This window comes from Oncorhynchus mykiss, chromosome 21, assembly GCF_057628025.1.
Source record: "Oncorhynchus mykiss isolate SJ-2025 chromosome 21, ASM5762802v1, whole genome shotgun sequence".
NCBI classification, from domain to species: domain Eukaryota; kingdom Metazoa; phylum Chordata; class Actinopteri; order Salmoniformes; family Salmonidae; genus Oncorhynchus; species Oncorhynchus mykiss.
In genome coordinates this window covers 46580001-46604421 of record NC_143042.1, presented here as the reverse complement: position 1 = coordinate 46604421, position 24421 = coordinate 46580001, and the positions used below count along the sequence as shown (strand labels likewise).

Here is a 24421-nt window from a genome sequence, read left to right as displayed (position 1 = left end):
TGAGAATGAAGACATACGAGAGGCCGGGGTGTATCCAACTCAATAGCCAGCCCACTCTGATGAGAGAAGATGACTTAATGGACAGAATATAGATATAGTTGATCTTACCATTCAGAGTTCAGCAAGGTAACTCTGAATAGCAGATACATTAACAGGCAGATGGGATCATGTATGTGTGAGGAAGATTGAGGTATACAGCCTGTCTTTGTGAAGTTTTGTGATGTAGATCTGTGTTTTGTAAAGGTTTGCAATTGGGTCAACTGTGGTGTCTGCTTTAAGTGAACAGTAGAGAGTATTGTAGTTTTCACCATGTTGTGAGCATGCTTTTAAAGGTGCAATATGCAGAAATCTCTCCGCCATTTCCTGGTTGCTAAAATTCTAGTTGTTTGTCTAATTTCAGTTTAAGTGACCAAACAAGCAAGTATAGTGTAGAGAATCATTGTACCATCTAAACCTCTGTGAAATATATTTTCCATAAATAAAACTATTGTATTTTCAGCTGTTTGAAGCTGATGTACAAAATTGAAAGTTAAAGCCAAAAAAAGGAAACTTAAGAACAGGAAGCATAGAAATAGCACACATAGAATATATCTACCACTTCTTAGACTTTTTTTAGTTGAGTTTATTTTTATTTTTACAGGGACAGTGCACATTTAATCAACGTTTCAGAAAAAGTGCAGGTTTTAGCCAGCCGGTTAATTTTCATCTGCGGTCCCTGGGCATGTTATTAAAAACAATTACAATAACAATACAGACAATCAATGAGCAGTGAGCACAAGCAGAGCAACATAGGACAATCAGGACGTAGTATACAGACAGAGCAACATAGAACAAAAAGCAGCAAGACAAAATCCATAAAAGCAACCGTGTTTCCACACCTCAGAAGCTACAGACAACATGGAAAGCGGCCATACAAAACTAGGGATTATGTTCACAAATCTGATTGGCCTTTAGCCATGTCTCCATGTTTTTAATGAAAGTGTGATAGGTGGTGCAGTTGTGTGTCTGATGGCAGTGTATTCCAAACATGGGAAGCTCTCACAGAGGAAGCAGATTGACTAAAGATGCTTTTCCTTAAGGGAACTATACAGTCACCTCTCATGGCAGACCTTGTGGATCTGCTGCCATATGTTTGGGCTTTCTGTTTAACAAAAGTGCTGAGTTGAGGGGGGGCCAGGCCATTAGGATCTTGATTACAAGACATGCGTTGATGTATTGCACAAGATTTTCCCAACTCAGGAGCTCATGCTTTCTGAGGATGTAACAGTGATGATGGCTATTGGGCTTCCTATCAAGCACTTTGAGGGCCTGTTTGTAGACCGACTGAATGGGTTTTAATGTTGTACAGCAAGCTTGGGCCCAACTAGTCAAGCAGTATGTTAAGTGAGGAAGTATCATAGATTTGGAGTACAGCTTTGCTACCTCTGTAGTCAAACAATTTCTTATAGGTTGAATTTGGTTATTTGAATGACATTTTTCACGCGCTTTTTAAAAGAGGGGTTGGAATCAAGTATGATGCCAAGGTACTTAAAATCAGATACCACCTGGAGCTTCTCCCCTGACATAGACATCTGGCTCAGTAGCATCAGTTGTCCTCTTTGTGAAGAACATGCAGACAGTTCTTTTTACATTGAGATGCAAACATGAGTCACTGAGCCACTTTGTAACCTGGACCATTACAGTAGTGAGTTCTTGTGCAGCTTGTTGTTTGCTCTTTGCATGCCCATATCACTGTATCATCTGCATACATTTGAACTTCAGACCCAGTACAGACAGAAGGCAGATCATTAATGTACAGGCTGAACAGGAGGTGCCCCAGTATTGACCCTTGGGGCACACCCACATCATAGCTAAGAGTGGGCGACAGCTTATTGCTCACTCTGACACACTGGGTTCTGCCTTCAAGGTATGATCTCAAGGCATCGGGGGAAAAGTTGAACTTGGACAATTTTGTGATGAGTACCTCATGGTTAACAGTATCAAAAGCCTTCCTTAGGTCCAGAAACACAGCCCCAACATCGCCCCCTTTGTCCATCTTGGACTTCACATTTTCCAGAAGAAAGCTGTTGAACGTTTCTGTGTGTTTTGCTCTGAAGGCAAGCTGCATGGAGAGTAATGTGAAGGGGCTGTTGTTGAGATGGGCAATCAGTTGCTCTGCTAAACACTTTTCAACAACCTTCGACACCACAGGTAGTATACTAATGGGCCTGTAGTTACTCACTTCAGTAGGGTCACCCGATTTAAAGATGGCTGTTATTATTGCCAACTTCCAGACCCTTGGAAACACGCCCTGACCAATAGATGTGTTGGTGTCCTTAGTAATGGGGCCAATGAGTGACTCCTTGTAGTTTTTAAGAAAGGTACAGTCCAACCCAAACACATCTTTGGCTTTAGAGTTCTTTAGTGAGCTAATCACTTTGTTCACCTCTGACTCAGAAACCTCCCTAATGATGAAGACAGATCATCAATACACATTTCTATGTGATTGTGTCACCCAAAAAGTTACATATTGCAGTTTTAAATATATACATTTAAGTCCAGATATGCTAATAAATTTGACTTACTTTATTTATTTTTAAACATTGTCTGCCTCCATCCGCCACTCTGAAATGTATATCAATCAGTTCTTCCCAGACTTAGGACTCAAAATGTAATACAACCAAGGAGAAAATGCAAACCTATGGACAATCCCATTTTTTTGTCTATGTTGTTGTGTATACTGCTAAAGTGTTATGCATCACTTAAGTATTCATTAAAACTACACCCCAAGACCATATCTCAAATCTGCTGACATGCTACTGCTCGCTAGATTTTAATTTGGAATCAGTGAAGTGTGTGTGGTGTGTGTGTGTGTGTGTGTGTGTTTATAGACAATCTAATGAAACGTATCAACGCTCCACACAAACAGTTAGGAAATGTAATGCTTGCTAAAGCTATAGCTTCCAGCAGTTGCTGCAATGTGCCTTTCAGTCGAGTATGATGACATCAATATTATCGCTCCTCTACAGAATATTATCCCCCAAGAATACACTTTTATATAGGAATTTAATCGTTGGATGAAATGTACTGCAGCGTTCAGGCTATGTTCTGACTGAACGAGCAAATAGGTACAACACATACATACACCACACATAATACAATGGATATTGGATAATGGACCAGTACACATATTTTCTTATTTTTGAAAACCATATTCTACGCTTTCCATAGTTTGCCACTGAAATCTGTATGATTCTGACTGGCCTCTCTGTTCAATCATTTCAGGCGAGAGTATCTTCATTTGCATGTTGCTCGTCCTGAGGTACGTAAAGAGGTATGCAAAGCTGTAAAGACAGTCTTTCGCCCGAACCCCACCGTGTTGTCTGCTATAGTGAATATAGAGCATAATAATGTCTTACCCTGTCCCTCAAGAACCATCAGGGAGGCATGAATACCACACATGTCTGCCCTCTAAATACTGCTGTTTACATGGCACACGCCATATGCTCCTCTCTAGGTTCATGACATGAATGTGTTGTTGGAATACGCATTAAGAATACAGACATACACATGCCCAACCCTCACCACCACCTGTTGATGAGGACGGGATATTCTGCTGTGATTCCAGACCTTTGGATATCTCTATAGAACCAGTGTAGCTCAGCTCTTGTCTGTTAGAACCAGAGCCTGTACAGAGACCAGACAGACGTTATGTTGCAGTCTCCAGAGCTGTAGCTGGAGAGAGTGGGCCAGAGAGCTAATGTGCCATTTTGTCTGACTTCAGATTATAGCCTAGCAGGGCCGCTTACTCGAGGGTAAACTCAAAAACTACCCCGGCTGCTCCCTCCTGCCTGCCTAGACTCTCTCCATCCACAGTAGAAAAAAAATGTAATTAAAAGCAGGGAGAGAATGCTGCTGGATCGTGATTTCACATTAGTCTTGTGGGCTAAAAAGGAGGAGATGGCTAATACATTCCTCCACAAGAGGATTTTGTCTATTAGTCCATTTCACCACCATCGTCACAAATTCCTCTGTGAGAAGATTGGGGTGGATGAGCTTCAGCAAAAAAAGGCTGGAAAAGTTAGGACAGGAAGGAAGGATAGAAGAATGCACGTTAAACATATTTAAATAGGACCACGGTCTGAAGGCCCACAGCCTGCTTGAGGTCCAGACAAAGAGGCATCAAGACACCTCTCAGAGTATTGAATTAGACAAAGGCATGTACCTAGACGATTATGTGACTTAACCTTCTAAAAACGAGGGGGAAGTTGTTTTCAGTGCCTCCACTTCCACGGGAATAAATAAATAAGTACCCGAGGAGAGCCCCAATATAGTCTGAAAAGACTCCAAGCCCCATAACCCTCCTCTTCCCTAGGGGTAACGCCCAGAGCAACCAGAGAAGCCAGACAAAGGCCTGAAGAGTTCCTGGACGAACAACACACAGTTGAACTTCACAGGCACAAAGAGGCCAATTGGTTTGGTTAGTGGCAAATCTACCTCTTTCCTGTTCTCTTTCGTTCTCTCTGTAGTCTGGTGTAATTGAAGTTGCAAGAGAACAAGGGATAATAGGGAAAGGAGAGAAAGAAAGGATGAGACCTCATTTTCAGAGATCGTTCAAGTCTGTACCAGAGCACAGGTTGTTCCGCTCTTTCTTTGAAGCAGAGCGTGTCTTTCACGTTATTGAGATGATGGAGTGCATTCATGAGGGAAGCGGGATGCACTAGTGTGTGTAATTCCATTAGAATGACTTACTCAGGTGGAGGAGTGGAGAGAGAGTGGTTAGACAAATGCTGAATGCACACGATCAGAGAAACAAGCACAGGTAGGTGGTGGGCCGACACTGAAAACAGTGAAGTTGATCGATCTACGTCGAGGGAGGAGCTGATTTCTGTATTTATAATATTCTTATGATTACCAGGTCAATTTGTTGGCACTAGGGCTGACTCCATTTAGTCGACTGGTCCATTGTTTGGTTGTACCGCTGTTGGTCGACCAAGATTATTTTGTTGAGCAGTGGCAAATATATTTACAAAATGTGTGGCACACAAGACACCTGTCTGATTCACGCCTGTCTGAGTGGACTAATCCATTGTGGAGGCCTGTCTGAGTGGACTAATCCATTGTGGAGGTCTGTCTGAGTGGACTAATCCATTGCAGAGGCCTGTCTGAGTGGACTAATCCATTGTGGAGGTCTGTCTGAGTGGACTAATCCATTGCGGAGGCCTGTCTGAGTGGACTAATCCATTGCAGAGGCCTGTCTGAGTGGACTAATCCATTGTGGAGGTCTGTCTGAGTGGACTAATCCATTGTGGAGGTCTGTCTGAGTGGACTAATCCATTGCGGAGGCCTGTCTGAGTGGACTAATCCATTGTGGAGGTCTGTCTGAGTGGACTAATCCATTGCGGAGGCCTGTCTGAGTGGACTAATCCATTGCGGAGACCTGTCTGAGTGGACTAATTACCATAATTTACCAAAATCTACCATGTTTATTTGGTTACAGTAATTTATTTTAATGCATACAATATATTAGTATTACAGTCTTTCCATTGTCATTGTAGGATTGGACACATTGTTTTGGGTGGGTGTATTTCATTCCATTTACTGTATGAGTTGTCAATTTATTCATTGTCTTTTGTTTGGAGCGCTCCTGTCGATCTTTATTTTTATTTTTATTTTTATTTCACCTTTATTTAACCAGGTAGGCTAGTTGAGAACAAGTTCTCATTTGCAACTGCGACCTGGCCAAGATAAAGCATAGCAGTATGAGCAGACAACACAGAGTTACACATGGAGTAAACAATTAACAAGTCAATAACACAGTAGAAAACAAAGGGGGAGTCTATATACAATGTGTGCAAAAGGCATGAGGTAGGCGAATAATTACAATTTTGCAGATTAACACTGGAGTGATAAATGATCAGATGGTCATGTACAGGTAGAGATATTGGTGTGCAAAAGAGCAGAAAAATAAATAAATAAAAACAGTATGGGGATGAGGTAGGTGAAAATGGGTGGGCTATTTACCAATAGACTATGTACAGCTGCAGCGATCGGTTAGCTGCTCAGATAGCTGATGTTTGAAGTTGGTGAGGGAGATAAAAGTCTCCAACTTCAGCGATTTTTGCAATTCGTTCCAGTCACAGGCAGCAGAGTACTGGAACGAAAGGCGGCCAAATGAGGTGTTGGCTTTAGGGATGATCAGTGAGATACACCTGCTGGAGCGCGTGCTACGGATGGGTGTTGCCATCGTGACCAGTGAGCTGAGATAAGGCGGAGCTTTACCTAGCATGGACTTGTAGATGACCTGGAGCCAGTGGGTCTGGCGACGAATATGTAGCGAGGGCCAGCCGACTAGCGCATACAAGTCGCAGTGGTGGGTGGTATAAGGTGCTTTAGTGACAAAACGGATGGCACTGTGATAGACTGCATCCAGTTTGCTGAGTAGAGTGTTGGAAGCCATTTTGTAGATGACATCGCCGAAGTCGAGGATCGGTAGGATAGTCAGTTTTACTAGGGTAAGCTTGGCGGCGTGAGTGAAGGAGGCTTTGTTGCGGAATAGAAAGCCGACTCTTGATTTGATTTTCGATTGGAGATGTTTGATATGAGTCTGGAAGGAGAGTTTGCAGTCTAGCCAGACACCTAGGTACTTATAGATGTCCACATATTCTAGGTCGGAACCATCCAGGGTGGTGATGCTAGGCGGGCATGCGGGTGCAGGCAGCGATCGGTTGAAAAGCATGCATTTGGTTTTACTAGCGTTTAAGAGCAGTCGGAGGCCACGGAAGGAGTGTTGTATGGCATTGAAGCTTGTTTGGAGGTTAGATAGCACAGTTAGCACAGTGTCCAATGACGGGCCGAAAGTATATAGAATGGTGTCGTCTGCGTAGAGGTGGATCAGGGAATCGCCCGCAGCAAGAGCAACATCATTGATGTATACAGAGAAAAGAGTCGGCCCGAGAATTGAACCCTGTGGCACCCCCATAGAGACTGCCAGAGGACCGGACAGCATGCCCTCCGATTTGTCACACTGAACTCTGAGTCAGGACACAAACCTGATTACGCATAGAAGTGGGCCTAGTCTACCTGGCCTGCGTACAAGTGTAGGCCTATAAATGTGCCCATTTGGGGATACTATTTCTGATTGTCTTAACTCACCGTCACTGTGGAACTTCTCAAAGTAATTTTTTCATAGCCTCAAACAGCAAGTAAACAAAGTCTGTTTTTACATCCATTGAGTTCCTCAACGTAGCCTATTTGAAAAATCATTCCAGCTCTCTCCCTTTTGATAACCGCTCAGCATGAAAGGGGGAAAAAATGTCATGCTCTGTTCTGGTTGAGATTCATAAAATAGGCCTACCTGATTACTTCTTATCCCTTGCACAAATAGCCTACAGCTGTGTCTGTCTGTCCAGAGCTCACTGTTGCAGGAAACACTGATGGCCCAGAATATTTTATACAATGTAACACGTTTGTTAGCGTAGGTTTCATTAGCTATCTCCCTGTCAGCTAATTCCATTTTGAATAATGTCTTGGCATGATTGTCTCATTTCACGTAACTAGCTTCAGGCTTAATTGAACATTCAATCATATCCACTACCGGTCAAAAGTTTTAGAACACCCACTCATTCAAGGGTTTTTCTTTATTTTTACTAGTTTCTACATTGTAAAATAATAGTGAAGACGTCAACACTATGAAAGAACACATCATGTATCATGTAGTAACCAAAAAAGTGTCAAAATATATTTTATATTTGAGATCTTCAAATTGCCACCATTTGCCTTATTGACAGATTTGCACACTCTTGGCATTCTCCCAACCAGCTTCATGAGGTAGTCACATGGAAGGCATTTCAATTAGCAGGTGTGCCTTCTTAAATGTTAGTTTGTGGAATTAACCAGCTATTTATTTAACTAGGCAAGTCAGTTAAATAAATAAGGATTGGACCCTTTTTTTAAAATGTTGACTAAAATGACATCTAACTGCCTGTAGCTCAGGACCTGAAGCAAGGATACCTTTTGATACCTTTTGAAAGGAAACACTTTGAAGTTTGTGGAAATGTGAAATTAATGTAGGATAACATAACACATTAGATCTGGTAAAATATTTTTTTTAAATCATAATTTTTTAAATGCAAGAGAAAGGCCATAATGTACTATTCCAGGTTAGGCGCAATTTATATTTTGGCCACTAGATGGGAGCAGTGTATGTGCAAAGTTTTGGACTGATTCAGTCCTGTTTTCTGTTCAAAATGTTGCCCAAATGTGCCAAATTGGTTTATTAATACATTTTCAAGTTCATAACTGTGCACTCTCCTCAAGCAATAGTATGCTATTCTTTCACTGCAATAGCTACTGTAAATTGGACGGTTCAGTTAGATTAACAATAATTGAAGCTTTCTGCCTATATCAGATATGTCCTGGGAAATGTTCTTGTTACTTACAACCGCATGCTAATCACATTAGCCTATGTTAGCTCAACCGTCCTGCGGGGGGGAGGGGGGGGACATCGATCCTGTAGAGGTGTTAAGAAGAAATTATTATTTGCAATGACGGCCTACCCCAGCCAAACCCAAACCCGGACAGTGCCTGGCCAATTGTGCGCCGCCCTTTGGGACTCCCAATCACGGCTGGTTGTGATACAGCCTGGAATCGAACCAGTGTCTGTAGTGACAGTATTAGCTTTACACTACTTGTCCTTATGTTTTTATAGTCTTAATTATTCCTTGGCATAAACTGGTGGTTAAAACATTCCTTGTCCTGGAATGACATGCTTGCTAGTGATAAAGCTATCTGTTCCTGCTAGCTAGCTGCATATCTACTTGTTTTAACTAGCAAGCTATCTATATTACTAAGGTTTCTGCATTCTAAATTGGGAGTAATTTTACAGCTTGCATTGATGGAATAATGTTTGTATAACTTAATAATAGTTAGCTAGATTACAAATCAATAAGATGACCTGATATCAGTTTGTTGGACCGAGAACTCTCTTGAGCTGTCACTAGCTGTCTACTACCTTAGGTACGGGTAATGTGATTGGCCGACGCGATCAGTAGAGACAGTACCATGGATAGTACACAAGCTTTGATTGGTTTACAGTTTTGTACGCAGCAGCATTTGCCTATCCAGCTAGCCATCATAAAAGTAAGTATTTAGAAAAATTGTGCAAGAATTGACATTGCCAACAGAATAAACAAATATACACAATATGTAAAAACCAACTCCTCCCTGGACAGAGATTAATCATCTCGAAGACTAAAGCCAATAGCTTGCTACAGCCCACCACCAAAGATGGAAAGGAAATAATCAGCAATTGTCCAGAGAACCAATCACAGGATTTTAGCAAGTGATAGTAAATATTCCCATGAGGGACAATCATATTGCTCACCACCCCTCTACTAGGTAGGTCTATTGTGGCAGGTAACTCCAATGATAATTGCTTCTACCCAGATACAAAGCGAGGCAGCCACACTACAAGGAGCCTTTATTATCCTCCTGCTGAATTTCATTTTGATTCTCCCCCACAAAATGCCTTTGTAATAAACATCTGTCCAAATGTTGTTCTGTCTGTCTGTCTGTCTGTCTGTCTGTCTCTCTGTCTCTCTGTCTCTCTGTCTCTCTGTCTCTCTGTCTCTCTGTCTCTCTGTCTGTCTGTCTGTCTGTCTGTCTGTCTGTCTGTCTGCCTGTCTGTCTGCCTGCCTGCCTGTCTGCCTGCCTGTCTGTCTGTCTGCCTAATCTATATCTACAGTAAATCTATCTCTCTCTCATTTTCTCTCTCTCTCTGACACTCACTCCCTTCTTCCTCTCTTATTCACTCAGAATGGATTGTGAATGCAAACCTCAGGGGTAGTCAGAGCCAGCACAAAGGCTCTCTTCAAACAGCTACTCTGCAGTGATTGGCCCTCCCTCTAGCCTCCTCCACACAACACAACATCCAGATAGCCTTCAACTCATCCAGCTTTTGGAAGAGAAAATCATGGGATCTCGGCCCAGGATGAGGGGGACTGCTAAGCAGAACACATTGTTTCCTCCAAACATGCAGCTCTTAGAATAAACCACCGTCATGTAACATTGTGATCTGACATGAATCATATTAGACTACTGTATGAGTTGGGTATTTTGGCAGGAAACTTGGTCCCGGGAATGTACTAGGCCGTAGGCACTACCCTCTGTAGTGCCTTGCAGTCGGAGGTCGAGCAGTTGCCACACCAGGCAGTGATGCAACGAGTCAGGATGCTCTCGATGATGCAGCTGTAGAACCTTTTGAGGATCTCCTGAAAATAGGCGTTGTCATGCCCTCTTCATGATGGTCTTGGTGTGTTTGAAACCATGATAATTTGTTGGTGGTGAGGACATCAAGGAACTTGAAGCTCTCAACCTGCTCCACTACAGTCCCGTCGAAAAGAACAAGGGCGAGCTTGGTCCTCCTTTTTCTGTAGTCCACAATCATCTCCTTTGTCTTGATCACGTTGAGGGAGAGGTTGTTATCTTGGCACCACACTGCCAGGTCTTTGACCTCCTCCCTATAGTCTCATCATTGTCGGTGATCAGGCCTTGTTGTGTCGTTGGCAAACTTAATGATGGTGTTGGAGTCGTGCTTGGCCATGCAGTCATGGGTGAACAGGGAATACAGGAGGGGACTGATCATGCACCCCTGAGGGGCCCCCGTGTTGAGGATCAGCGTGGCAGATGTGTTGTTACCTACCCTGACTACCTGGGGGCGGCCCGTCAATAAGTCCAGGATCCAGTTGCAGAGGGAGGTGTTTAGTTCCAGGGTCCTTAGTTTAGTGATGAGCTTTGAGGGCACTATGGTGTTAAACGCTGAGCTGTAATCATTGAATAGCATTCTCACATAAGTGTTCTGTTTGCCCAGGTGGGAAAGAGCAGTGTGGAGTGCAAAAAAGATTGCCTCATCTGTGGATCTGTTGGGGCAGTATGCAAATTGGAGTGGGGCAAATTTCTGGGATAATGGTGTTGATGTGAGCCATGACCAGCCTTTCAAAGCATTTCATGGCTACAGACGTGAGCTACGGGCCGGTTGTCATTTAGGCAGGTTACCTTGGTGTTCTTGGGCACAGGGACTATGGTGGTCTGCTTGGAACATGTTGGTATTACGGACTCGGTCAGGGGCAGGTTGAAAATGTCAGTGAAGACACTTGCCAGTTGGTCAGCGCATGCTCAGAGTACAAGTCGTGGTAATCCGTCTGGCCCTGCAGCCTTGTGAATGTTGACCTGTTTAAAGGTCTTACTCACTACGGATCGGCTACGGATAGCATGATCACACAGTCGTCCAGAAAAGCTGATGCTCTCATGCATGCTTCAGTGTTGCTTGCCTCAAAGCAAGCATATAAGTTATTTAGCTCGTCTGGTAGACACGTGTCACTGGGCAGCTCGCAGCTGAGCTTCCATTTGCAGTCCATAATAGGTTTTTCAGCCCTGCCACTTCCGATGAGCGTCGGTGCCGGTGTAGTACGATTCAATCTTAGTCCTGTATTGACGCCTTGCCTGTTTGATGGTTTGTCGGATGGCAAAGTGGGATGTCGTGTACGTGTACAGGTTAGAGTCCCGCTCCTTGAAAGCTGCAGCTCTAACCTTTAGCTCAGAGCGGATGTTGCCTGTAATCCATGGTTTCTGGTTTGGGTATGTATGTACGGTCACTGTGGGGACAACTTCATCAATGCTCTTATTGATGAAGCTAGTGAATGATGTGGTGTACTCCTCAATGTCATCGGAAGAATCCCTGAATATACTCCAGTCTGTGCGAGCAAAACAGTCCTGTAGCTTAGCATCTGCATCTTCTGAGATCTTCCTTATTGAGAGAGTCACTGGTACTTCCTGCTTCAGTTTTGCTTGAAGGCAGGAATCAGGAGGATTGAAAACTAAGTAGACATATCACATAGATAGTGATTGCAACCTAGGCTTTTTCCATCCTGGCTTTTGCTATGTGGTTTGTACACAGCTCTGTATCCTCACTGCACTGATATGGTTATTTGGAAATGCCCCTTTTCTTTGTCAGGGCACTCTTTCAAAAGTCTTATAACATTCCTAATTTATGAGTTTGTTTCATTGCTATCATCAAGGCTATCGCTGAGGCAATGTCCTGAATGACAGCACTGCCCTGAATTACAGTTAATCGAATCAATCTCATATTGGACACAAACATATATATTCATGTAAAAAAAACACACACTCTATTTCTGTAATATACAAAACCACTCAGTAATTCAAAACCCAGTCATTATTTAGCTACAGTTGTTGTTTCACTCGTTATAATCAAGCATCCTCTCCAACCCCATTGTAAGATGGCCGCCCTCTGAATAACAGTGATTGCAATAAAACACTAAGCCCACAGGCCATTTGCATATTGAAGGGGGTAATGAGATAGCTAGCTACCTTAGATAATTAGTGCTTAAGGCGTTTAACATCCCGTCTCGACCACAGGGACCGAGTTAACTCACAAGCAATTAAACGACGAGTCATTTGGTCCTGACATTTCAGGTGTTTTTTTTATGGCATTTGTTTTGTCTGTGTGTCACAAAACAGAGCTCATGGCTACACCATAAGGACCCCTTGCTAAGGATATAGTACCCTGTCATAAATGCCTGCTAGGAAACACATGAAGAGCCCAAAGATTTTGAAGTGCTGATGCTAATGTTAACGATGATAAATGCTGCCTGGTAAATGTTAATGTTGGCAAATGCTTTCCCTAACTGTTTTGCTGACATTTTATTCCTTTGGGAAGCCGGTGACACCGACGACGGAGCGATCACTCAATCTTACAAGCGTTGAATTTCAGTCGCAGGCGTCAGTCATCTGAAGTTTTATCGCGATTGTGTGAGCTCATCGAAAAAATCGTATTTAGATATTGTGTTTGAGCTCCATGGCAACTCTCTATTGTGCACATGCAGTGTGGTGAGTGGAGAGAGTAGCATTTCCACGCAGGCAATGAAGAAAGCGAATTACATCTACATTGGTGCTAGCCCAGCTAACAATTGTAGAGAGAGAGGAAGTTCATGTAATGTTACCCGTCATGTTCCCCTAATGTTTGAGTGTCCAGTTTTCTGTTAGTAAGGGGAACATTCTATCTAAGTTAGCAAAAACTTTCTAAGAACCTTTTTAGCATTTTGCGTTAGTTAGGAGAACATTCCCTTAATGCCAAACAGAACATACCCAGAGCGTGGTTATCATCTTCTCAGAATATACAACATTAATGTTGTAGACACGTTTCATGGGACGTTGCAAGAACGAGTGTTGGGAGAATATTCCACCAATGTCCCACCAACACATACACAGAACATGGTTGCCATGTTTTTAGAACATAACATGTTAACGTTCTATACATGTTTCATGAGTCCAATGTTCTGAGGGTGACGGTAATATTCCATGAAAGTTCCAACAAACCAGTAACCAACGCTCTCTTCTATTTAATCTGACTTATTCATCTCTGGAATCCATCACAACACACAGTACTGTGTTCTTAATCAAGCACTATAACAACGCTGTAGACTCTTGTTGGGTATTGACTGTTGTGTTAGATACTGCTTTAGTGATAGTAAGGGGTAAGAAAATGGCCACCATCCCAGCTGCCGGGGCTCCTGGGTAAAGCTATGGGGTGTCTGCTGTGACTGAGGCATTTCTCTGGCGGGGACTCTGGGAGGTGGAGCTTGACTCTGGAGCTGCTCGCCCAACGGGGATGTCACACGCTTTTAACACACCCCATGTCTCCCGGGGAAAAGGCAAGAGTGAGGGAGGGAGAAAGGAGGGAAGGAGGATACTAGAGAAAATGACAGAGAAAGAGGGAGAGACTTAGAGAGCAAGAGGGAGACAGCAATGGGGGGAAGAATTGAATCAGACAATGAATGAGAGAGAGCAAGATGTGGGAATAACGAAAAATGACACAGAGAAAAGATTCCCTCTGCAAGAGACAGCCCAATCCACCTTGACTTGAACTTCTGAATTTCTCTATTTTCTTTCTGTTTCCCTTTTAGTGATTACAGCTGCATTACCACATAATACATTACAACTGACCTTATATTTTGGTTACATAAATTGATTTATGATGTTTTTCATGTGCCAAAGGCATAGGTTCATTACAGTGGCTCTACAGGCTCATTGCTGGACTATTAGGCTGATTTGATTCCATAAGGAGGGAAGGAGGGGTGGGAGGGAGTGACGGATGTAAGGAGGGATAGAGGGAAATGGAGGGATATTAGTGGGACCACCAGGGGATCGTAAACTAGGGCCAAGGCATGGCTCTCAAATGACATGGACTAGCATGGACTGGCGCTGGTGCCTTGTAGATGCAAAGCTTCTAAAATATGTGACTTGTTATGGGGACTGTATCAGAACATCTGGCATGGGGCACAAGGAGCAGTGTGGAACGCTTCAACCTACACACACACACACACACACACACACACACACACACACACACACACACACACACACACACACACACACACACACACACACACAGACTTTAAACTCCATTAGCAGGACTTGGGGAAAGCAACATATATTTATCTTGCAACAGGCCAGAAACTCCAGCCTCTCTCTCTAGAACAGAGATACAAACACAGTAGAGACATTTTGCCCTGATTTTTGTCAACCTGTAATGGGGCATCTCTGTAATAGGGCTTCTCTGCAGTCTTCTGAATCCTGCTCCCAGACCAGTTGAGACAATTCCAGACTGACACCCACGGACTAGATGGCTTTCTGCTACTCCTTCAGATTCACGTGTAGTTTATATCCTCAATGCCACAAAGCATCGCCATATATGAAGTGTCTCAGCTGTGAGAAGTGATGACTCTGTATTTGTTAAGCCCCAGCTATGGTTCAGAGAGTTATCAACAACATGGACCCCTGTACAGCCGGCCAAAGAATCATAGCCACAGTGTACTCCAGTGCGGTGACCGTGTTGTTGAGCTGTGTTCACCGGTGCTGATCGATCAGGAATCCAATAGGACTGATGATGCCAATTAATCAAGCTGTCAGCGCTACAGCTACTGCCCAGGGGGCATGCTCAATAGGTAGGGAGCGACAGAGACTGGGGCTCTGTTTCATTCCACAAAGAATTTCTTCCCCTCTCCCCTCTGAGCTTCTTTACTTTCTTTCATGGATCTGATGGGATAGGTGAAATCAATGTGGCTGAAACAAGGTGGGAGATATTGGTAACACCTACCCAGTTGGTCTTAGTTTTATGAAGGGGAGTGAACAAGGCAGCACATTATCAGCCTCAAAACATAATCCGGTGACAATTTTTCTGAAAGTTAAGCGTCACAACATATGACGCTTAAGGCACATAATATGAATATTAACATGAAAATTATTCCTGGACTGAGCACAACCCATTTATTCTTTTCAAAAGTCTTTAAGTGCTGTCAAATTGGTTCAATTTCTGTCAAGCCTTGCCATAGATTTTCAAGCAGATTTAGGTAAAAACTGTAACTCGGCCACTCAGGAAAATTCACTCTCTTCTTGGTTGGCCTTGTATTTTAAGTTATTGTCCTGCTGAAAGGTGAATCAGTCTCCCAGTGTCTGGTGGAAAGCAGACTGAAGCAGGTTTTCCTCTAGGATTTTGCCTGTGCTTAGCTCCATTCAATACATTTTTTATCCTGAAAAACTCCCCAGTCCTTAATGATTACAAGCATACCCATAACATGATGCAGCCACCACTATGCTTGAAAATATGGAGAGTGGTACTCAGTAATGTGTTGTTTTGGATTTACACTAAAAATAACACTTTGTTTTCAGGTCAAAAAGTTAATTGCTTTACCACATTTGTTGCAGTATTACTTTAGTGCCTTGTTGCAAACAGGATGCATGTTTTGGAATATTTTTATTTTGTACAAGCGTCCTTCTTTTCACTCTGTCAATTAGGTTAGTGCTGTGGAGTAACTACAATGTTGTTGATCTATCCTCAGTTTTCTCCTTTCACAGCCATTAAACCGCGTAACTGTTGTAAAGTCTCCATTGGCCTCGTGGTGAAATCCCTGAGCGGTTTCCTTCCTCTACAGCAACTGGGTTAGGAAGGACCCCTGTATATTTGTAGTGCCTGGGTGTATTGATACACCATCCAAAGTGTAACTAATAACTTCACCATGTTCAAAGGGATATTCAATGTAAGTTCTTTTTTTAACCCATCTACTCAACTCAGGCTGTTGCGTACATCATGCTTCAATGTCAATAGGAGACGTGCCTTAACATACGACTGATGCACACAGATGTGAAATTACTGCGAAATGAAGTCCTAAGAGACACATACTGATTTTTATGACATGAATCAGTCACTAGAAAACCTGCTTGAAAATTTGACTAATGCACGCAGATGTTAAGAGTGAATGCTGAGACTCTTGCCAGTTTTATCAACTGCTGGTTTTTGCTGTAATCGGAGGACCAGAACCAATATTTGTATTGATTATCTGACAGCGTGCCTAATTCATACTGTATGCCCTATAAGAATTTCAAGCTGCGTGTATGAATATTCTGTGTTTCATTGAGTGTTATTGGACTAGAGGCAGTGGTAACCACACGCAGGCTTTTCCACAATCTCAGGAAATATAACTGAGTAACGTTATTTCATGGACATTGAATGAATAGATGACATGCCTGTACTTCTGTTTGTTTTACCTGTTCTAAATGCATTTGGGACACGTCCACACGTGTTTAGTCATTTGATCGTACATTAGATGTAATTATTGGATGCTCAGTTTGTTTGCTATCTTTAGAAATTGTGCATGATTCATCTTCAAATGGCTATCTATAACAATAACTATTTTAGGTGTTTGCCATATGTACTGCATATCCATGTAAGAGGCTTTGATATATGTTGTTGATATATCATGTATTTTATACAGTCTTCTGCATCATACAGATGATAGGTTTTCCGTGTAAAATCCATTGAAGTTCCTTTATATATTGTCAAACTTTGCAATGAAGCCCGTAGATCAGCCAGAGGCTGTCTAATATAGCCATTTGCTCCCTCTGTCACACAGTATTATGGCGAATCGAGTTTTGTCATGAAGCTTATGAAGCTGTAGAGGCCAGACTCAGACGCTGTGGTAGTTTAGGTCCCATCTCCACTCCATAAACTATGGTATGCAGCGCGGTCAGGAGAACAGTTTGCTGCTACAACACCACCGGTGCTCTGTCCTGTGTGTTCTGTTGTATTGTGATGTCATAGCACATTCCGTCCAACTTTTACTCTCTGATAGAGTGAATCTGAATGAATGCGTACACACAATGTTTTTCACGCTCAGCCGTTTCCCATGTGTATCAAGAATGGTCCACCACCTAAAGGACATCCAGCCAACTTGACACAACTGTGGGAAGCATTGTAGTCAACATGGGCCAGCATCCCTGTGGAACGCTTTCAACACTTTGTAGGGGGCTACGGGTTGTTCCTAAGCATGACGCAACACGGAGTGCCTGGATACAGCCCTTTGCCGTGGTATATAGGCCATATACCACTAACCCCTGAGGTGCCTTATTGCTTTTATAAACCGGTTGCCAACACAGTAAGGCAAGGAACGACGCATCTAAATTGAAAGTGTTGCTTTAATAAATACCTTAAAGTAGTCCGAACAAAAGTCTCGTTGCTAGACTGGTTGCTATGCAACATAACCGCAGGCTAGCTAGCAAGCTTACATTAAATGTATGCAAAAACTGAGCATTAGTGTTACTTCTAGAGTGACTAACACAAGCCAATTGTTTACTAATGTTGATCTGAATGTTGCCATTTATTGTGTACGAATACATTTGTTCCCCCCACGTTATCGTTTGTTGTTGGCTTGCCCATGTTATCGTTTGTTTTTGGCTTGCCCATGTTATCGTTTGTTGTTGGCTTGCCCATGTTATCGTTTGTTGTTGGCTTGCCCATGTTATCGTTTGTTGTTGGCTTGCCCATGTTATCGTTTGTTGTTGGCTTGCCCATGTTATCGTTTGTTGTTGGCTTGCCCATGTTATCGTTTGTTGTTGGCTTGCCCATGTTATCGTTTGTTGTTGGCTTGCCCATGTTATCGTTTGTTGTTGGCTTGCCCACGTTATCGTTTGTTGTTGGCTTGCCCACGTTATCGTTTGTTGTTGGCTTGCCCACGTTATCGTTTGTTGTTGGCTTGCCCACGTTATCGTTTGTTGTTGGCTTGCCCACGTTATCGTTTGTTGTTGGCTTGCCCACGTTATCGTTTGTTGTTGGCTTGCCCACGTTATCGTTTGTTGTTGGCTTGCCCACGTTATCGTTTGTTGTTGGCTTGCCCACGTTATCGTTTGTTGTTGGCTTGCCCACGTTATCGTTTGTTGTTGGCTTGCCCACGTTATCGTTTGTTGTTGGCTTGCCCACGTTATCATTTGTTGTTGGCTTGCCCATGTTATCGTTTGTTGTTGGCTTGCCCATGTTATCATTTGTTGTTGGCTTGCCCATGTTATCATTTGTTGTTGGCTTGCCCATGTTATCGTTTGTTGTTGGCTTGCCCAAGTTATCATTTGTTGTTGGCTTGCCCATGTTATCATTTGTTGTTGGCTTGCCCATGTTATCGTATGTTGTTGGCTTGCCCATGTTATCGTTTGTTGTTGGCTTGCCCACGTTATCGTTTGTTGTTGGCTTGCCCATGTTATCGTTTGTTGTTGGCTTGCCCATGTTATCGTTTGTTGTTGGCTTGCCCATGTTATCGTTTGTTGTTGGCTTGCCCATGTTATCGTTTGTTGTTGGCTTACCCATGTTGTAATTTGTTAGCACCACTCTGCTGGATAATAGATTCCATTCTTTTAGCTGCTGTGTTGTCATCATTCTCCACTGCTTCCTCCCTTCAACGTTTGGCCTCCAGTAACTTTGAAGAGAGGTTTTGAATCTGTGTCCTCTGACAGGCATTACTATTGTGCCTCCAGCCCGGCCACCGGGTTTCTGGATCATGGCGGTTCGGAGGTAGTGGTTTGTGTAGTTTGGCAACATTGCGAGGGTGTTCACTCACATTGGCTTTTTTTTTGTGTTCATGAAACATATGAGACAAAATAACATTAGCTAATAGTTAGGTCTACATAACTACTGGTTATATTGCCAGAGTACATTAGAATGATTTAGCTAGCTAACAGTTACATACCATATGATTCTGTTGACTGCTTTACATTTCGGGTGTAGGTACAACGCCGGGGTGTCGGAGGGAGAGATACTTCAATAGGGAAGCTACCAGGCAGAGGGGATCACCCGGGGTGTCGGAGGGACAGATACTTCATTAGGGAAGCTACCAGGCAGAGGGGATCACCCGGGGTGTCGGAGGGACAGATACTTCATTAGGGAAGCTACCAGGCAGAGGGGATCACCCGGGGTGTCGGAGGGACAGATACTTCATTAGGGAAGCTACCAGGCAGAGGGGATCACCCGGGGTGTCGGAGGGACAGATACTTCATTAGGGAAGCTACCAGGCAGAGGGGATCACCCGGGGTGTCGGAGGGACAGATACTTCATTAGGGAAGCTACCAGGCAGAGGGGATCACCCGGGGTGTCGGAGGGACAGATACTTCATTAGGGAAGCTACCAGGCAGAGGGGATCACCCGGGGTGTCGGAGGGACAGATACTTCATTAGGGAAGCTACCAGGCAGAGGGGATCACCCGGGGTGTCGGAGGGACAGATACTTCATTAGGGAAGCTACCAGGCAGAGGGGATCACCCGGGGTGTCGGAGGGACAGATACTTCATTAGGGAAGCTACCAGGCAAAGGGGATCACCCGGGGTGTCGGAGGGACAGATACTTCATTAGGGAAGCTACCAGGGAGAGGGGATCACCCGGCAGTTCAAACATGAATCCACCTCCGCCTTTCCTGTTCTTCTCTTGTAGGTCCTTGTCGTTTTTTGTTGGTTCATTGAAAGAGTGAATTTCATACTGTAGGCCATTCTCGTTTGTATTCTCGTCTGTTTCAGCAGATGGTTTCCCTCCCTCCCCCTTTGCCCAAAATGAATTTGAACATCAAACCACACTTTGTTTACCAAACCCTCAGGTGTTTCAGTGTCCAGAGCCTTGGATTGTTTGATGAACTGCACTTCGTCTTCAGTTCCCCTCTTTCCTCAACTTTTTAATTACGCATATAAACACATTGTTGCTCGTTGTGAATTCGTTGTCCTTCTGTATACTCCATGCTAAACTGAGAGGCGGGTCATTGATATGTCGGGTCAAACCAGAGTCCAGCGTAGTTGCTAATCCCATATTCATCGCCATTCAGGTTCCTCACTGAACCATAGAAGTCCCATAGAATGAAGTTCAGCAACACTTTTGTTGCATTCCCAAACTCACAACCCTTTTCCTGCGCACCTGTCAGTGACTCAGGTACGTTCCCACTTTGTTTGTTTCACGGTGTTCTTTTAGTTCTGGTTTGTTACAAGTTCATCGAAGCGCTTCTTTTCTACAACTGTTGTTGAAGTAGCCAGTTTATCAAGTTGAAAAGGCTTAAGCGTCATCATAGTCATGGTATACGGTCTCACATATACATGGCTGAATGCTGTTTTTGCCAATCAACATACACAGTATCCAAACTAGCCAGTTCATAACAGTGTGTAAGTGTGGTATAAGTCTCAAATCAAAACAAATTTGTCACATGCGCCGAATACAACTGGTGAAGACTTTATCCTGAAGTGCTTGCTTACAAGCCCTCCCCAATGATGCAGAGTTTAAAACTAATAATATATATAAATAGAAACACAAGGAAAATAAAATACACCAGAACTACATACAGTGAGTACCAGTACCAGTCTGTGGGGGAGAATCAGAGAATCAGCAACTACATCTGTTGATTTGGCTTGTTAGTAACTAGTATCCCAACATAGACTATCACTCTCTTCATCCAATCAAAACTCTCAACCCCAACTCAACCCCAATCCAATGCAATACATTTATTATTACTGCACTAGTTTTCTCCCTATCTGGTACCACATAGTCTTTCCTCAGTAAGGTGGTCCAAAATACACCTGCAGCTGCAGTACTCACAGCTTCCCAGCCCTCCAGTCTTTACAGGTCCCTTGTGAAGCTGTGATGTGGTCGTACTGATCCCAGCCCTGTATATAACCACGATGATGGATGACGGGGCCCAACCGTCTTATCTGCAGAGTTGAAGGTCTCACATGGTAGTCAGCAGAGGAATGCTCGCTCTGGTGCTCTACGACAGTCTACAGGGCCTGTCTACACTGCAGAATCACAATAGTGGCTTCTGTGCTGGAGGGGAATTGACAAAAGCACATTGGCAGTGCAATGGGCCGACTGCCTCAGAGCTCATTGTGTGACAATAATGTGCTGTATGTGTATGACAGTACTACTGTATATGGCATTGAGGCACTTCGAGTTCCCACACAGCTGTGCAGTAACTGGTTAATGGTTGAATGCAGGTAAAACTAAATATATATTGTTCTCTAGAACACATCAAAATAACGAAAAAAACAAAATAACAAACAATAACAAATAACAATAACAAAAAAGACGATTTAAGCATATGTACTTTGGATGGTGTCCATATTGATTGAGTCCCTGCTGACAAGTATCTGGGCATCTGGAGAGATGAAAAGCTGTCTTTCTAAAAACATGTTGACGAGTTAGTTAAGAAGCTATTAAGAAATTAGTTAAGAAACCCCTATTACTAGCCTATTCAACCTCTCTTTCGTATCGTCTGAGATCCCCAAAGATGCACCTCAGCCACGCTCAAGGTCCTAAACAATATCCTAACTGCCATCCATAAAAGACAGTACTGTGTAGCCGTCTTCATCGACCTGGCCAAGGCTTTTGACTCTGTCAATCACAGCATTCTTATCGGCAGACTCAATAGCCTTGGCTTCTCAAATGACTGCCTCGCCTGGTTCACCAAGTACTTCTCTGATAGAGTTCAATGTGTCAAATTCGGGGGGGCCTGTTGTCCGGACCTCTGGCAGTCTCTATGGGGGTGCCACAGGGTTCAATTCTCAGGCTGTCTCTTTTCTCTGTATATGTCAATGATGTCGCTCTTGCTGCTGGTGAGACGACACTATTCTGTATACATTTGGCCCTTCTTGTGCTAACAAACCTCCAAACGAGCTTCAATGCCATACACCTCTCCTTCCGTGGCCTCCAACTGCTCTTAAATGCTAGTAAAACGAAATGCATGCTCTTCAACCGGTTGCTGCCCGCACCCTCCCGCCCGACTAGCATCACTACTCTGGACAGTTCTGACCTAGAATATGTGGACAACTACAAATGCCTAGGTGTCTGCTTAGACTGTAAACTCTCCTTCCAGACTCACAATAAGCATCTCCAATCCAAAATTAAATCTAGAATCGGCTTCCTATTTCGCAACAAAGCCTCCTTCACTCTTGCCACCAAACATAACCTCTTAAAACTGACTATCTTACCGATTCTTGACTTCGGCGATGTCATTTACAAAATGGCCCCCAACACTGTACTTACAGTGCCTTGCGAAAGTATTCGGCCCCCTTGAACTTTGCGACCTTTTGCCACATTTCAGGCTTCAAACATAAAGATATAAAACTGTATTTTTTTGTGAAGAATCAACAACAAGTGGGACACAATCATGAAGTGGAACGACATTTATTGGATATTTCAAACTTTTTTAACCTCTTGAACCTATAGGGGCACTGTGTCATTATTGGATAAAAAGACGTGCCCGTTTTAAGCGCAATATTTTGTCACGAAAAGATGCTCGACTATGCATGGAATTGACAGCCTTGGAAAGATATTGTCCAAAACTGCAAAGATATTATCTGTGCGTGCCCCAGAACTAATGCAACAGGCGAACCAAGATGATGTTTCATACAGGAAATGCCCCGGATTCTGAAGGCGCTCTGTTCCAATGTCTCCTTATATGGCTGTGAATGCGCCAGGAATGAGCCTGCACTTTCTGTATATTCCCCGAGGTGTCTGCAGCATTGTGACGTGTTTGTAGGCATATCATTGGAAGATTGACCATAAGAGACTACATTTACCTGGTGTCCCGCCCGGTGTCCTATGTGCGTAATCAGTAAGTCCATGCGCGTTCCATTTCTTCAGAATTGAAAGTAAACTGCCACGATGGATTTTATCGTCGATAGATATGTGAAAAACACCTTGAGGATTGATTCTAAACATCGTTTGCCATGTTTCTGTCGATATTATGGAGTTAATTTGGAAAAAAGTTCGCGTTTTAATGACTTTAATGACTTTTTTTTTTTTTTTCCTTACCCAAACGTGATGAACAAAACGGAGTGATTAGTCGACACAAATAATATTTTTTGTAAAAACTGAACATTTGCTATCTAACAGAGTCTCCTCATTGACAACATCTGAAGTTCTTCAAAGGTAAATTATTTTATTTGAATGCTTTTATGGTTTTTTGTGGAAAATGTTGCATGCTGAATGCTAGGCTTAATGCAATGCTAGGCTATCAATACTCTTACACAAATGCTTGTTTAGCTATGGTTCAAAAGCATATTTTGAAAATCTGAGATGACAGTGTTGTTAACAAAAGGCTAAGCTTGAGAGCAAATAGATTCATTTCATTTCATTAGCCATTTTCATGAATAGTTAACGTTGTGTTATGCTAATGAGCTTGCTGATAGATTTACACAATCCTGGATACAGGGTTTTTTTCGTAGCTAAACGTGACGCAGAAAACGGAGCGATTTGTCCTAAACAAATAATCTTTCAGGAAAAACTGAACATTTGCTATCTGAGTCTCCTCATTGAAAACATCTGAAGTTCTTCAAAGGTAAATGATTTCATTTGAATGCTTTTCTGTTTTTTTGTGTAAATGTTGCCAGCTGAATGCTAATGCTAAATGCTACGCTAAATGCTACGTTAGCCATCAATACTGTTACACAAATGCTTGTTTTGCAATGGTTGAGAAGCATATTTTGAAAATCTGAGATGACAGTGTTGTTAACAAAAGGCTAAGCTTGAGAGCTAGCATATTTATTTCATTTCATTTGCGATTTTCATGAATAGTTAACGTTGCGTTATGGTAATGAGCTTGAGTCTGTATTCACGATCCCGGATCCGGGATGGGGAGATCAGAAAGGTTAACAAATCAAAAACTGAAAAACAGGGCGTGCAAAATTTTTCAGCCCCCTTAAGTTAATACTTTGTAGCGCCACCTTTTGCTGCGATTACAGCTGTAAGTCGCTTGGGGTATGTCTCTATCAGTTTTGCACATTGAGAGACTGACATTTTTTCCCATTCCTCCTTGCAAAACAGCTCGAGCTCAGTGAGGTTGGATGGAGAGCATTTGTGAACAGCAGTTTTCAGTTCTTTCCACAGATTCTCGATTGGATTCAGGTCTGGACTTTGACTTGGCCATTCTAACACCTGGATATGTTTATTTTTGAACCATTCCATTGTAGATTTTGCTTTATGTTTTGGATCATTGTCTTGTTGGAAGACAAATCTCCGTCCCAGTCTCAGGTCTTTTGCAGACTCCATCAGGTTTTCTTCCAGAATGGTC

General features: G+C 43.0%; 1 protein-coding gene across 8 annotated transcripts in view; it reads left to right on the top strand.

The window, feature by feature from the left end:
• LOC110500696 (neurexin-2) overlaps positions 1 to 24421 on the top strand; it is a 1050333-nt gene that overhangs the window by 357622 nt on the left and 668290 nt on the right. The gene's annotated exons all lie outside the window — the stretch shown is intronic.